Source organism: Drosophila kikkawai, chromosome 2L, assembly GCF_030179895.1.
Source record: "Drosophila kikkawai strain 14028-0561.14 chromosome 2L, DkikHiC1v2, whole genome shotgun sequence".
NCBI classification, from domain to species: Eukaryota; Metazoa; Arthropoda; class Insecta; order Diptera; family Drosophilidae; genus Drosophila; species Drosophila kikkawai.
In genome coordinates, this window is record NC_091728.1 from 27,360,900 (window position 1) to 27,376,123 (window position 15,224).

Consider the following 15,224-nt stretch of genomic DNA (forward strand, 5'->3'; position numbering starts at 1 on the left):
AAGTGAGGTCCTGCCGGCGGGATAAAATGCCACTCAATTTTTTTCAGTTTCCTTTTCTGCAGCTACTCTGGAGTTATATTGTATAGCTTGTAACGACCCTCTTTTGGGGTGCTCGGCCTAGCTCGCCGGAGTCGGGGTTCGTACAGAAAATTTGTAGTGTCCGAGTCCCTCGTGTCCCAATAATCAGTAAATAGGCAAGAGGCGAGAGGTAATTTTAATACAAGCTTTATTGATCAAGATATATGGTGAGACCTGTGGAAAGAATACAGTGTGGTTGCTGCTGTGGGGGTGTCTTGTTGATACCCGGGTTGCGGGTAGATCCGTGTCCCGGTCTTCGATGGTGTTCAGCCGGCTGGCTGACGATGATACCCGGTGGTGGGTGATGCGACGCTGCGACTAGGGTCCAGTGGGTCGACTTGTGGTTACCCTGCTCGGGCGATGCGACTGCTGATCGTCGGCGTGGCGATACCCTGTATCGGTGATGCGATCGTCGGTGATCGGCTTGTGAGTACCCTGTTCGGGTGATGCGACTGTCTCGTGGTCGGCTTGTAAATACCCTGTTCGGGCGATGCGACTGTATCGTAGTCGGCTTGTAAATACCCTGTTCGGGCGATGCGACTGTATCGTAGTCGGCTTGTAAATACCCTGTTCGGGCGATGCGACTGTATCGTAGTCGGCTTGTAAATACCCTGTTCGGGCGACGCGACTGTCTCGTGGTCGGCTTGTGAATACCCTGTTCGGGCGATGCGACTGTATCGTAGTCGGCTTGTAAATACCCTGCTCGGGCGATGCGACTGTATCGTAGTCGGCGTGTAAATACCCTGTTCGGGCGATGCGACTGTATCGTAGTCGGCGTGTAAATACCCTGTTCGGGCGATGCGACTGTATCGTAGTCGGCTTGTAAATACCCTGTTCGGGCGACGCGACTAGGGTGCGTGACCGTTGCGGCTGGCCGCTGTCGTGGTCACGGTAGGTGGGTCCGGGTGACGTCACTCGAGGTGAGCGATCGTTGTGCCTAAGCTCGCACCGTCCCTAACGCCTTTCTGCTACCCTGTAGCTATCAAGATCCGCCGGCAAGGGCCAGATCTTCTCCCCTCCTATGCTTGCTTGGCGAATGTGGCGAACCTCATTCGACGCCCTCCCCTATTCCTGATCTGCCATCCAAGGGCCAGGTCAGAACCCCAAGTCTATACTACCTGTACGGCGAGGTCATACGGACCGCGCTCGATACCCTGTTTCCGCGAGATCTGCCATGCAAGGGCCCGACCTCGTCCCACGGCTGACTATCTGTGCGAAGTCCGCCAACTAGGGCCAAACTCCGCTCCTCCCAGCTACTTCGTTAGATCCGCCTGCAGGGGGCCAGATCTAGACCTAACGCTACCTTCACCTTTCCTACCTTCTTTGCTATTAAGGTCCGCCGCCAGGGCCAAACCTTATTCTACTGCTAGATCTAGGATTAGTACTACTTGTTAACTCACCAGTTGACTGCTCGGCTGCTCTGCAAAAGTGAACTTGCACTGGCCGGTGCGCCGCTTTATATAGCCGGCTGACAGCTGTTCTCCCTTGATCGATAATCGATAACTCCCGTATGGTCGATAGGCAGAGCGTTGCCGGATCGACCGGATCTACTCGATTAGTGTCAGCTGTTCAGGGCTGGGTGCATCATGTTTCGGTTGGCGTTGCCACCTGGTGCCAGTGTGCCCGTACTTCTTGTCTTTCCCCGCGCCCGCCATAATTTGAATCTGATCGTTTCGTGTAGTTTGTTTTTATTCTTAATCTATGTCTTAGTCTATGTTTCTATGTACAAATGAGGAATGTGACTTCATGTCTAAATTGTGTATACTTCATGTGTTTCTCCTTACTCTATGTTTTTATGTACAAATTAGGTAGGTGACTTCATGTCTTGTTGTTGTTTGTGTTTGTGTTGCGACGTGGGTCGTCGCACTCCCCCCTCCTTTGCCAGTTTTAGTTCAACGTTGTCGTGAAAATCTTTCCCTTTGCCGTGATCCGTGCTTCGTGTATCGTCCCGTTAATTGTCATCTTGATCGTGATCCGTTTTCCCTTTGGTCTTTTGTCCATTTTCCGTTTTATTTCGGCCGCTAATTCCGGGGGTATATCGCTATCAGTTCCAGGCCGTGTTGTGTTATCCTCTTCGTCCGCGTGAATGATCAATATGTCTTCGTTTTCTCGTTCCCAGTCTGAGATTTTCTGTGGCGTTCTCCATGTTGTCTGTTCAGTTTGTTCGTCCCACAGATTTTCCCTTTTTGTTGCGCTTCGTTCCATGTGTTTCGTGCCGTCCTGTTTTTCCTGGTCGATTGTGGGTGTTGCCGTAATCCGTGGGTCTATTGCGGTGTTTCCGAGGTTCCTAATCAGTGTCATTATCGGTGTCTGTTGCATGTCCTTTGTCGCTCCTCGTGGTTTTTCCTGGTCGATTGTTGTCTCTTTGGCCTTTCCTGTTGCATCCTTTGTTACCGCCGTTGTTGTTCCGTTCTCCTTTGTCCTTTCCGGTCCTTTTTCCTTCACCTGTGCCCTTCCTGCGTCTATTCGTTCCGTGTTCGTGGGTTTGTGCGCTATCCTGGTTCGTGTTTGTGTTGTCGTTAGTCCTGCTTCGGCGTCCGCTCGTAGTTTCGGCGCTGCCTGGATTGGAGCTGTCTCCGCGGGGCGTTTCGGTGCCTGCCGTGCCACTGGCGCCGCCCGTGTGGTCCTCCTGGGTAGTAGCGGGGCCGCCGTGGTGATCGCCGTCTTCTTCCGTTGCTCTGCGATCTCCTTCATCCGGTTCCGGAACTTCTCGCAGGTTTCCTTGAATTTGTCCATGTTCGTGTTCCTGTGTGATTGTGTTTGTGTTGTTAGGTTCGGTTTTGTCAAGTGTCATTCCCTGTTCTCCTAGTTACTTCTTCATGTTATTTACGTATGCTCTCTGCGTCTTGCCCGACCCTATCTCTTTTACTACTGCTATTACTGGGGACTCTAGCTTTATGACTCTGAATGGACCCTCAAACTTCGGTGCGAGCTTGGCTGAGAACTTGTCGTACGCTTTTGACAATGGGTGTTGTCGAACCCACACCATGTCCCCCTTTTTCGGCTTCCATTCGCGTTTCCTCAGGTTATATGTTCTGGCTTGATCCTGCGCTGCTTTTTCCATGTTCTTTCTTGCTAGCTCACATGTTTCCTTGATTCGCGCCATTCTTTCTTCCGTGGTCTCCTCGTTTATCGCTGAGCCTTTCGTTGTTTCATCGAACAGACTTCCCGGCAGCCTTGGTTCTCTCCCGTACGTGAGGTATGCCGGGCTGTATCCAGTTGATTCCGATCGGCTGCTGTTAAATGCTAGTGTCAGCTCCGGTAGTACGTCGTCCCATCGGTCGTGCCTTTCTCCCGCGAACTGTGCGATCATGGTTTTTATGGTTCGGTTCGCACGTTCCGTCGGGTTTTCTTGCGGTGTATATGGAGCCGTGAACTGCTGGTGTACTCCCCATTTTGACATCTGCATCCTGAATTTGTGGCTTGTGAACTGCACTCCGTTGTCTGAGATTAACACCTTTGGAGCCCCGGTGCGTGCTAGTATTTTCTCTCGAAACGTCTTGAGGACTGCGTCTGTGGTCGCTTTCCGTATTGCTGTCAGCTCTACCCATTTTGTGAACTTGTCAATGAATACCAGTAGCATATTGTTGCCGTGACTTGACCTTGGTAATGGGCCCACGAAATCGACGCATAGTGTTTCACCCGGTGCCTCCGCTATCTGTGTGAGCATTCTTCCGGATGACTGCTGTTGTGACACCTTGTATTGTTGGCATGTCGTGCATCGGTCAATATAATTCTTGACTTCCCGATGCATTCCTGGCCAGTAGTATCGCGTAGCAATCCTGTGCTTGGTCTTTCTTACTCCCAGGTGTCCTGCCGTTGCTGTTTTGTGGTTTTCTTCCAATACTCTCGCTCGTTGGTGTTTGCCTACGCAGAGTTTCCAGGGTTGTATGTCTTCGTCTGCTGCCCATGACGGTAGGTGTCTATATAATTTGTTGTTTTCGACACAGTAGTCTGGCCACCGACTCGGATTCTTCTCAATGTCTATTAGTTTTTCTCTAATCCATTTGTCTTCCGCTATCTCGGCACTTTGGGCCTCTTCGGTAGGTTGTCTTGACAGTGTATCGGCTACTACATTGAGTTTACCCTTCCGATATCGTACCTCGAATGAGTATGGTTGTAGTGCCAGTGCCCATCTCGCCACCCGTCCTGACGGACTCTCTATGGAGTTCAGCCACTTTAACGCCAGGTGATCCGTTATTACCACGAAGTGGTATCCTTCCAGGTACATCCTCATCTTGTGTATACCCCAGTGTATCGCGAGGCATTCTTTTTCTGTTGCTGAGTAGTTCATTTCCTCCTTCCTTAGTTTGCGGCTCGCATATGAGATGACGTGTTCTCCGTCGTCGTCTTCTTGCGTGAGTACTGCCCCTAAGCCGCAGTTGCTTGCATCTGTTTGCAATATGAATGTCTTTGTGAAATCTGGGCATGCGAGTACTGGTGCTTCTGTCAGTGCCTTTTTTAGTTCTTCTGTTGCTCTTCCGTGTTCTTCTGTCCACTCGAACTTCGCGTTCTTCTTTATCAACTCAAACAACGGCTTCGCGATTTCGGTGAATCTGGGTACGAACCTTCTGTACCATGAGGCGACTCCCAGGAAGCTGTGGACTTGTTTTGTCGTTGTCGGCTCGGGCAGGTCCTTGATTGCGGCTATTTTGTCGGGGTCTGTGTGTATCCCCCTCGCGCTTACTACGTGGCCTAGGTACTTCAACTTGTCCTGGAAGAAATGGCACTTTTCCGGGTTGATTCGTAAGTTCGCTTTCCGTAGCCTTGCCAGTACCTCATGGAGCTTTTCCAGGTGTTCTCTCTTTGTTCTACCGATCACTACAATGTCGTCGAGGTAGGCGAACGCGAATGGTTCCATCTCCGGGCCTATCACTGAATCCAGTGCCCTTTGGAACGTTGCTGGTGCGGTGTGCAGACCGAATGGCATGACCTTCCATTGGAATAATCCTCGTCCCGGTACTGTAAATGCCGTGTACTGTTTGCTGTTTTCTTCCATGGGTATTTGCCAGTAGCCGTTCTTTAGGTCCAGTGTGCTGATATACTTTGCCTCTCTCAGTTGGTTAAGGATGTGGTCCATCCGTGGTACTGGGTATGCGTCTCGTTCCGAGTGCGTGTTCAACTGCCGGTAGTCAATACATAGCCTCCACTGGTTGTTCTTTTTTTTAACGAGCACTACCGGTGAGCTATAGGCTGAGTGTGAGGGTTCGATCAGGTCTTGTTGTAGGAGTTCCTCCACTAGGTCGTGAATTATCTTCTGCATTGCCGGGTTTTTCGGATAGTACCTTTGCTTCAGTGGTCTGTCGTGTTTCATGTATATCTTGTGTTTTGCAATGTGACTTGTTCCGTGGATTTCACCCATCAGCTTTAGCTGCCTTTTTAGGAATTCCTCGACTTCTGCCTCTGTCGGTTCTGCTGCCGCTATTCCTACTTTCTGGTGTTTCTGCTGTTTTCCAGTCTGTGGCTTGAGCTGAGTGGTTAATCCTCCGCACCGCAGTGTCGTATCCCACTGTGCCAAGAAGTCTACCCCTAGTAGTATACCTCCGATAACGTCGTCCAGAATTAGTAGCGTTATTTCTGCTTTTCTTTCCCCTAGCTCGATCTTTAGACGTAGTTCTTCTGTGGCCGTCGTTGTAGTTCCATCCGCTAGATTTATTACCTCGTCTGTTGGTTGGACTTCGCCATACTGTCGGAGTTTGTCCGCTAGTTTTTCACTTATGAAACTTCTCGTTGCGCCTGTGTCGACTATTCCTTCGACCTGCACGCCTGCCACCTTGACTTGGGCGATGATCTTCCGGCCGTCAAACCTGATCATCGTCTCTGGTGGTATGTCTGGGTTGGCACTGGGTGTCCCACCTGTCTCCCAGCGCCTCTTCCGTTTCCCTCGTATCTTCTGCAGCAGTCGATTGTTCTTGTGTTGTCCCTTCCGCATATCCAGCAGAACAGTCTCGCCGGGTTGTTACACCGATGCGCCATATGCCCTGGTTGTTTGCATCGTCTGCACAGGTTGTTTACGTTGGGTATTCCTGCCGTTCTTGCTTGTGTCTGCTGTGGATACTGTGTTCCTAAGGCTTCGAATTCCTCCGTTAGCCTTAGGTAGTCCTGTAGCGACTGTACTTCACTACGTTTGGCATATCTCTTGAACTCCACGGTGCTGTTCCTATATGTCCATTCTAGTTTTTGTTCCTCGCTTAGTGTGGTGTGCGACATCATCTTCCGTAGTTCCCGTACGTAGTCTTTTGCGGGTTCCTGTGCGTACTGCTGACGTCTCGTTATCCGCTCCATTGCTCGTTCCCTATAGTCCGCCGGTACGTAATACCGCGTAACCTGTGCCTTGAACGTTGCCCAATCGTGGATCTTTTCTGGGTTTGTCCGCCACCAGTCTAGGGCTGCACCTTTCAGTATTACCACTGCTGCCGCTGTAATGTTTTCTAGCCCTATATCGTAGGCTGCTGCCAGTTCTTCCAACCGTGTTATGAACTCTAACGCGTCTCCTGACCCGTCGAATGTTTCGCCCCATCCTCGGATGGTATTTATGGCTGACGCGCGTTCCGATTGGCTGTTCCTTTTGTGTTCCGGCTTTGGCGAGCCTTCTTGAGTCTTTTCGGAGCTTGCTTCCTCCAAGTCTCTTTCTGTATCCGCGCTGTTTGTTGGTTTCCTTTCTTTTTCCGCCTGTAGCATTGCTGTGATCACTTCCCAGTTTACCTCCACTACGGGGCTTTGTTTGTTCTTTGCGTGTCGCTGGCTTAGTTCTCTCAGCCTGTTGACTCTTCCCTCGTCGTGGTCTCCGTTTTTTATGAAGTCTGATAGCTGGCGTCGTAGGTCTTCCACTATCAGCTCTGGTTCCATTCCAAACTCCCTTATGTATTCTTCCAGCTGGGTCTTGTTTAGACTTGTTACCCATCCGCGGGTTAACTTCTCTGTTGCCATGGTTTTTTACTTTGTTATTAAGGACTACGAGGTTTTCAGGACGTTGGGCGCCACTGTAACGACCCTCTTTTGGGGTGCTCGGCCTAGCTCGCCGGAGTCGGGGTTCGTACAGAAAATTTGTAGTGTCCGAGTCCCTCGTGTCCCAATAATCAGTAAATAGGCAAGAGGCGAGAGGTAATTTTAATACAAGCTTTATTGATCAAGATATATGGTGAGACCTGTGGAAAGAATACAGTGTGGTTGCTGCTGTGGGGGTGTCTTGTTGATACCCTGGTTGCGGGTAGATCCGTGTCCCGGTCTTCGATGGTGTTCAGCCGGCTGGCTGACGATGATACCCGGTGGTGGGTGATGCGACGCTGCGACTAGGGTCCAGTGGGTCGACTTGTGGTTACCCTGCTCGGGCGATGCGACTGCTGATCGTCGGCGTGGCGATACCCTGTATCGGTGATGCGATCGTCGGTGATCGGCTTGTGAGTACCCTGTTCGGGTGATGCGACTGTCTCGTGGTCGGCTTGTAAATACCCTGTTCGGGCGATGCGACTGTATCGTAGTCGGCTTGTAAATACCCTGTTCGGGCGATGCGACTGTATCGTAGTCGGCTTGTAAATACCCTGTTCGGGCGATGCGACTGTATCGTAGTCGGCTTGTAAATACCCTGTTCGGGCGACGCGACTGTCTCGTGGTCGGCTTGTGAATACCCTGTTCGGGCGATGCGACTGTATCGTAGTCGGCTTGTAAATACCCTGCTCGGGCGATGCGACTGTATCGTAGTCGGCGTGTAAATACCCTGTTCGGGCGATGCGACTGTATCGTAGTCGGCGTGTAAATACCCTGTTCGGGCGATGCGACTGTATCGTAGTCGGCTTGTAAATACCCTGTTCGGGCGACGCGACTAGGGTGCGTGACCGTTGCGGCTGGCCGCTGTCGTGGTCACGGTAGGTGGGTCCGGGTGACGTCACTCGAGGTGAGCGATCGTTGTGCCTAAGCTCGCACCGTCCCTAACGCCTTTCTGCTACCCTGTAGCTATCAAGATCCGCCGGCAAGGGCCAGATCTTCTCCCCTCCTATGCTTGCTTGGCGAATGTGGCGAACCTCATTCGACGCCCTCCCCTATTCCTGATCTGCCATCCAAGGGCCAGGTCAGAACCCCAAGTCTATACTACCTGTACGGCGAGGTCATACGGACCGCGCTCGATACCCTGTTTCCGCGAGATCTGCCATGCAAGGGCCCGACCTCGTCCCACGGCTGACTATCTGTGCGAAGTCCGCCAACTAGGGCCAAACTCCGCTCCTCCCAGCTACTTCGTTAGATCCGCCTGCAGGGGGCCAGATCTAGACCTAACGCTACCTTCACCTTTCCTACCTTCTTTTCTATTAAGGTCCGCCGCCAGGGCCAAACCTTATTCTACTGCTAAAGCTAGGATTAGTACTACTTGTTAACTCACCAGTTGACTGCTCGGCTGCTCTGCAAAAGTGAACTTGCACTGGCCGGTGCGCCGCTTTATATAGCCGGCTGACAGCTGTTCTCCCTTGATCGATAATCGATAACTCCCGTATGGTCGATAGGCAGAGCGTTGCCGGATCGACCGGATCTACTCGATTAGTGTCAGCTGTTCAGGGCTGGGTGCATCATGTTTCGGTTGGCGTTGCCACCTGGTGCCAGTGTGCCCGTACTTCTTGTCTTTCCCCGCGCCCGCCATAATTTGAATCTGATCGTTTCGTGTAGTTTGTTTTTATTCTTAATCTATGTCTTAGTCTATGTTTCTATGTACAAATGAGGAATGTGACTTCATGTCTAAATTGTGTATACTTCATGTGTTTCTCCTTACTCTATGTTTTTATGTACAAATTAGGTAGGTGACTTCATGTCTTGTTGTTGTTTGTGTTTGTGTTGCGACGTGGGTCGTCGCAAGCTTTTACTAATTCTTCGTCTAACTTCCGTGCAGCTCCTACAAAATTAGTACCATTATCCGAATATATATTGGTACATTTTCCCCTTCTTGCTACAAATCTTTGTAATGCTGCTAGGAATGCATCAGATTCCAAATGAACTGCCTTCGTAGCCATACATACAAACACTGAGATATAGCCTTTAAAAGTTTTTTGACCCCGATTTTTTGAGCATTTTAGATGGTATGGTCCTGCATAATCTATACCTGTATTTAGAAAAGGGTATGCTACATTTACCCTGCACTTGGGCAGATTACCCATTATTTGTTTGCCTGTACATTGCCGATATCGTGCACAGGTGACACACTCTCTCAATACCTTCTTTAGAGAATCCCTTAACCTAAATATCCAATACTTCCTTTGGATTTGGTTTCTCATTAAATTAATGCCACCATGCAACGTCTCCTTATGCGCCTTTTCAATTATTAATCTTGTAACGTGGCACTTATCTAATATGATCGGGTGCTTGACATCAAATCGCAAATTGCTATTTTGTAGCCTACCACCGACCCTAAGTATACCATCGTTGTCTAAAAATGGATTCAGACCTAGAATTTTACTTTTCTGCTCTATTTCCTTGTTGGCTCGTAAGCATAATATTTCGGTCATAAACTGCCGTTCCTGCTGTTTTTTAATTATTTCTAACCGAGCCAATTTTAATTCATTCGCTGTCAGCAAATGTGGGTATGAAGTCTTCTTGACTTTCATAGCGATAAACCGCAATACCCAAGCTACGACCCGTTCCAACTTTTGAAAACTGGAATATCTATCCAGCAACTTAGAAATTGTGTCTTCGGCTTTAACTATCACCGTATTAACTCCTACTTCGTCGTCTATTTGTAACTTGGGCCAGTTGTCCTCAGGTGTTGTGAGCCATTTTGGCCCGTTCCACCATAGCGAACAATCTTTCAATTTTGTTGCACAGATACCTCTGGAGGCAATGTCTGCTGGGTTATCCTCAGATCTTACATGATTCCATGCTGTATCCTTTAATTTTAAAATTTCGTCCGTTCTACGTCTAATAAATTTATCTTTGCAGTTCTTATTTCGTATCCAGGCTAATGTAATGGTCGAATCACTCCATGCATAACTAGTTGTTATGCCCGGAATAGCTTCTTTCGTCCTTGTCATCAATAGACTTAAAAGATGGGCTGCGCAAAGTTCTAATTTAGGGATGGTCTTTCTATTTTTCTTAGGATTCACTTTACTTTTACTTGCCACTAATGTAACTGATTCTCCTACCCTTGCATATACTACTGCTGCATACGCTTTCTCAGAGGCATCAGCGAACCCGTGGAGCTGAATCGCAATATTAGTTCGTGTTTTTAACCATCTGGGAACCCTAATATCTTCTAATGATTTTAAATTTTTCTCGTATAAATTCCATTCAGCTAAATCATTAGCAGATAGTTCCTTATCCCAATCGTTCTCTTCTAACCAAAGCCTTTGCATAAATAATTTTCCCACTATAGTCACTGGAGACAACCACCCTAATGGATCATATATTTTGGCTAGGTTTGATAATACCAGCCTTTTATTAATTTTCTTGTTGTTTTTCAATTTAACTGCAAATTTAAATTCATCTTTAAACGGCTCCCATTGAAGCCCCAAGGTTTTAACTGAGTCTGTTTCCTCTATGCTCAGCACTTTATTTTCCCCTGCAGTTTCAACGGTATCTATAATTTCTTTTTGGTTGGAGATCCATTTTCTTAAATTCATTCCTACTTTCTCCAACTCCATTGAAATCATGCATACTATTTTCTTGGACTCTTCAATGCTGTCTGATCCAGTCATTAAATCGTCCATATAGAAATCGTTAATTATAATCTCTTTAATTAACTGATTCTGACATCGATTTCCTATCTCAGCTAACACCCTGGTTGCTAGATACGGAGCTGATGCCGTTCCATATGTCACTGTGGTCAGTTTATAATTTTTGATTTTGTTTTGTTTTTGTTTTTTGTTGTTTTTGTTTTCTCCAAAGTATATGCAGATATTCCTGATCGTTTTCTGAAATATTAATTTGTCGGTACATTTTTTCAATGTCCGCTGAAACTACATACTGCCATTTACGCCATTTTAGAATAATATCAAAAATATCTTTTTGGACTCGAGGGCCAATCCACATAATGTCGTTAAGACTTTTATTATTAGTAGTTTTTGCAGATGCATCAAAAACCACTCTTAATTTTGTTGTTAAACTCTCATCCCTTATTACGGCTTGATGTGGCAAGTAATATTTTCCTTCTGACTTAGATTCAATCATGTGCCCTAAGTCTATATATTCAGTTATAAACTTAGAATATTGTTGATTTAGGTTTTCATTTTTACCTAATTTTTTCTCTAAATTTAGAAACCGTGCCATCGCTTGGTTTCTTGAATCCCCCAAAACTTGATCCTCTTTAAAGGGAATTGAGACTTCATATCGACCTGAAGAATCTATCTTGGTTGTTTTTATGAAATTTTCTTCGCAAATCTGAAATTCTAAGTCCTCTTTACTTTCTTCTTCTAATTCCCAAAATCGATCCATATCTTTGCACTGAATCATGGTTGCAACTATTGTGGTATCGCCTTTTGATTTTGTGCAGCCCGACACTATCCATCCAAATGCGGTATTTTGACCTAGGAGTCCGTCTATTTTCTTTATTCCATTTTTAAAGATGTGTGCATATAGATCTGCTCCTATTATTAGGTCTACCCTACCTGGCTTGTTGAATTCGGGATCCGCAAGCCGGTATTTATCCCATTTAGCCGTGTCAACGTTAATCATTTGACCTGGTAGTGCCTTCATTAATTTTGGTAGGATGATCGCATCCACCGTCAAATTATTTTTATTCCTTTTTTGGGTTTTGATTTGTAACTTCACTCTATGCCTTGAAACGCATGTTTTACTTGAGGAAACTCCACTTATTTCTGTGAATTTTTTAATTCTCGGTAATTTGAGGATTTGTGAAGCCTCCTCTGAAATTATAGTACTTTGAGACCCACTGTCTATCAAAGCTCTTAATTTTTCGAAGCCACCATTGCCTGATTTTACTTCAATCAGGGCTGTAGCTAACAACGCTTGCTCCGTTGTTCTACACGTGTTCACTTTTTCTGGAATCTTAAAATGAAGCAACGTATGGTGAGGTTTGTTACAGGTTGCACACAGCTGCTCACTTGTGCATCTTTTAAAACTTTGATGCCTCAGACATCTTGTGCAAATATGATTTTTTTTCGCCTAGTCAGTTCTTTCTCCTGGGTTCATTCTTTTAAATTTAAAACAGTGGACCAAATAATGGCCTGGTAACTTACAACACGCACAATTTTCACTATTATTATTGGGCATTGTCATGACCACTTTCTTTACAGGCTTATCTCCCTGTGAAAATGATGATATAGAATTCAGTCTTTGTTCTAAAAATTCCATCACATCAGAAAGTGCCTGAATGTCTTTTGTCTTTTTGACATGACTTTCATACAAATTTAAATATTCTTTATTAAATTTTCGCAGAATTATGTGCGCAAAAACGGCATCGACTTCTTCGGATAAGTGTGCCTTTAATTTTATAATATATATTGACTCATTAATAGTGTCAATAAACTTTTTAATCTGCTTATCTGAATCCAAATTTAAATTTGGCATATCCATAAGCCTATTCATGTGCTCCGAGAATATTTTTCTTTTGTTCTCATACCGCTTGGTCAAAAACTCCCAAGTGGCTTCGTAATTTTCTCCTGCGCCTAGCAATAAGTGAGTAACCACATTCCTGGCTTCTCCTTTTAATGCCGACTTGAGATAATTAAATTTTAGAGAGGGGCTTAAATCCTCTCTTGTGTGGATGAGCTCTGTAAACAGCTCATAAAACAGATCCCATTCTTTGGAATCACCAAAGAATGTGGGAATCTGAATTTTAGGCAGGGTTGGTAATTCCTCCGCCTTTACCACCATTGACATATCAGCCTGCGTATTAACTCTGCTGAGTCTATTGCTTATCGCAGCTAATATGTTTTGCGTATCAAACTCGATATCGCTAATCTCCTCCTCGAATACAGAACTTTCGAAACAAGCGTTTACCTGTTCTATTAAATTCTGTACTCTTCTGAACAAAAACTCAATTTTGTTCTTTCTTATCGTCAGCAAATCCTGACTACTGTCGATGAGAGACGTCGTCTCATCCAAATATTTTCTTAATTTGCCTACCTGAATTCGGAAAGTCTGTGCTATTCCGGAAGCGTTTGAAGTCCCTGGCAACTCAATATTTGTTTCCGCGTTTTTCGACTTGGAAACCGGGGCTGTGGGTACAATCTGTCCCTCTGGCTTATCCTTTACAGATTCTTTATCAAATCTTAATTTGATTTGAGCCAGGACCGTCATTATTACGTCATATTGCTTCGAGTTAAAATACTCATGATCGACAACGCCGATCTTTAATAGCAATGTATGATTTGCTATGAAGAGTTTCTGAAGCTCTTCTAACCTTACTCTGTCTTGTTTGTTTAACCCTATTTTAGCTTCTACCTGCCTAATTTCCAAAATTATTCCGGACTGCGCCTTTAGCAATTCTACAGTTTTGTCGGACATCATTTTTGTATAAATATTTTTAAAACTTAGGTATAAGTATTTTTGTTAAATATATTTATATAGGTAGGTTAGCTTATCTGGATTTTTTGACGATGACGATGACGCTGCTGCTGCTGTTGATGCCGCCGTAGTTGTTGTTGTAGAGATTTCCTGATGCCGCCTGTATCGTCGCTGCGGCTGTAGTTGTTCTTGTAGAGACTTATTTGCTGCCGTGCGGTCTTCCTTCCTCCTGGTATAGGTGTCGGCTTTTAAAGATGATTTGTATATATATATATTTTTATTTATATATATATATATATATATTTTTATTTTTCACTTTTTTGTTGAACTTATTTTGGTTCAATTTAACAGGCTCCTTGCCTTGTTATTCAAAAAAATGTTTTTTTTTTCACTAATTGTCCAGTCTGACTTTTCTGTCACTTGAACTTTACGAACTCTCTTTTGTTCGATTTACTTTATTTTCACACAGGCTCCTTGCCTTGTTCTTTTTCACTTTTTTTTTTTTTATTTGGCACTTAATACCCGTCGCGTTTAAAATATATAATTTTTCTTTTTATTATATTCACGCACTTTATGCTGATGTTTATGGCCTCAAGCACGCCTTACGAATTTTTCGATTTAAAAAAATTTTTAAGCTACCTTTAGTTTTTTCTAACTACCAGGTGCTTTTTTATTAAAACACAAAAGATTCTTTTGTATCTTTTTGTTTATATATTTATTCTCTGTTCCTTACCACGGGTGGGGGGACACAAGAGATATTTATTTTTAGCAGCCTTAATATTTTTAAGGCGCTGGTTTAAAAAACTCTGAACCTCTTACCACAGGGGGGAAAGTTGCAGAGCGGTCGAAGGACCAAAATGTCGAGAGAGGCTGTAAATAAAACGAGCGTCTGACGTTGTTGAGTTGATATTTCAAACTGAATTTATTTCTTTCAAATCCTATCTTAAATAGCTAACATGAGAATGTACATTATTGATCTTAGTTCTAGACCCACGCATCGGACAGTTCCCGATCGTGGGTAATACTCTAAGTGCGATAAGGGAGCACACATTTACTCCGATAGCACATATGGTATCTTAAACAAACCCAGACCGCTCGCAGGAGGTCATATTTCGGGTTGCTTGTATTTACGTAGGCCCAAGTGGCGGATGTACTTATAGATAGACAAATGCAGTACATAGCTGCAAATATTTAGTACCTAACATATGCATCTTATCTATGTATATACTTTTCGTGTGTTCTTTCTGAACACATGGCGTGTACTCCTTCTCTTCTGGCCGGAGACCAATGCGGCGATAGAGTTGTCCGTTCTCCTCCCTGTAGTCGGGGAACTTGGCGGGTTCTGTCCGCATCTTCTGGAGCATCTTCTTGATCCAGCGGCAGTTGACTCCTTGTACCTGTGCTTGCTGCGCGGTAGGCAGCGGTTGGCGAGAAAGGGCGTCGGCCACAAGATTTTGGGCCCCTTTCCGGTAGTGGACGTCATACTGGTACTGCTGCAACTCGAGAGCCCAGCGTGCAATCCTGCCCGTCGGGTTATCGATCGAATTCAGCCATTTCAACGAGTGATGATCCGTCACCACGGTATCCCTCGAGGTAGCATCGCATCTTCCTGATTGCCCAGACGATGGCGAGGCACTCCTTCTCCGTAACGGAGTAGTTCCTCTCGGCCGGGTTGAGCCGGCGACTGGCATAAGCAACAACTC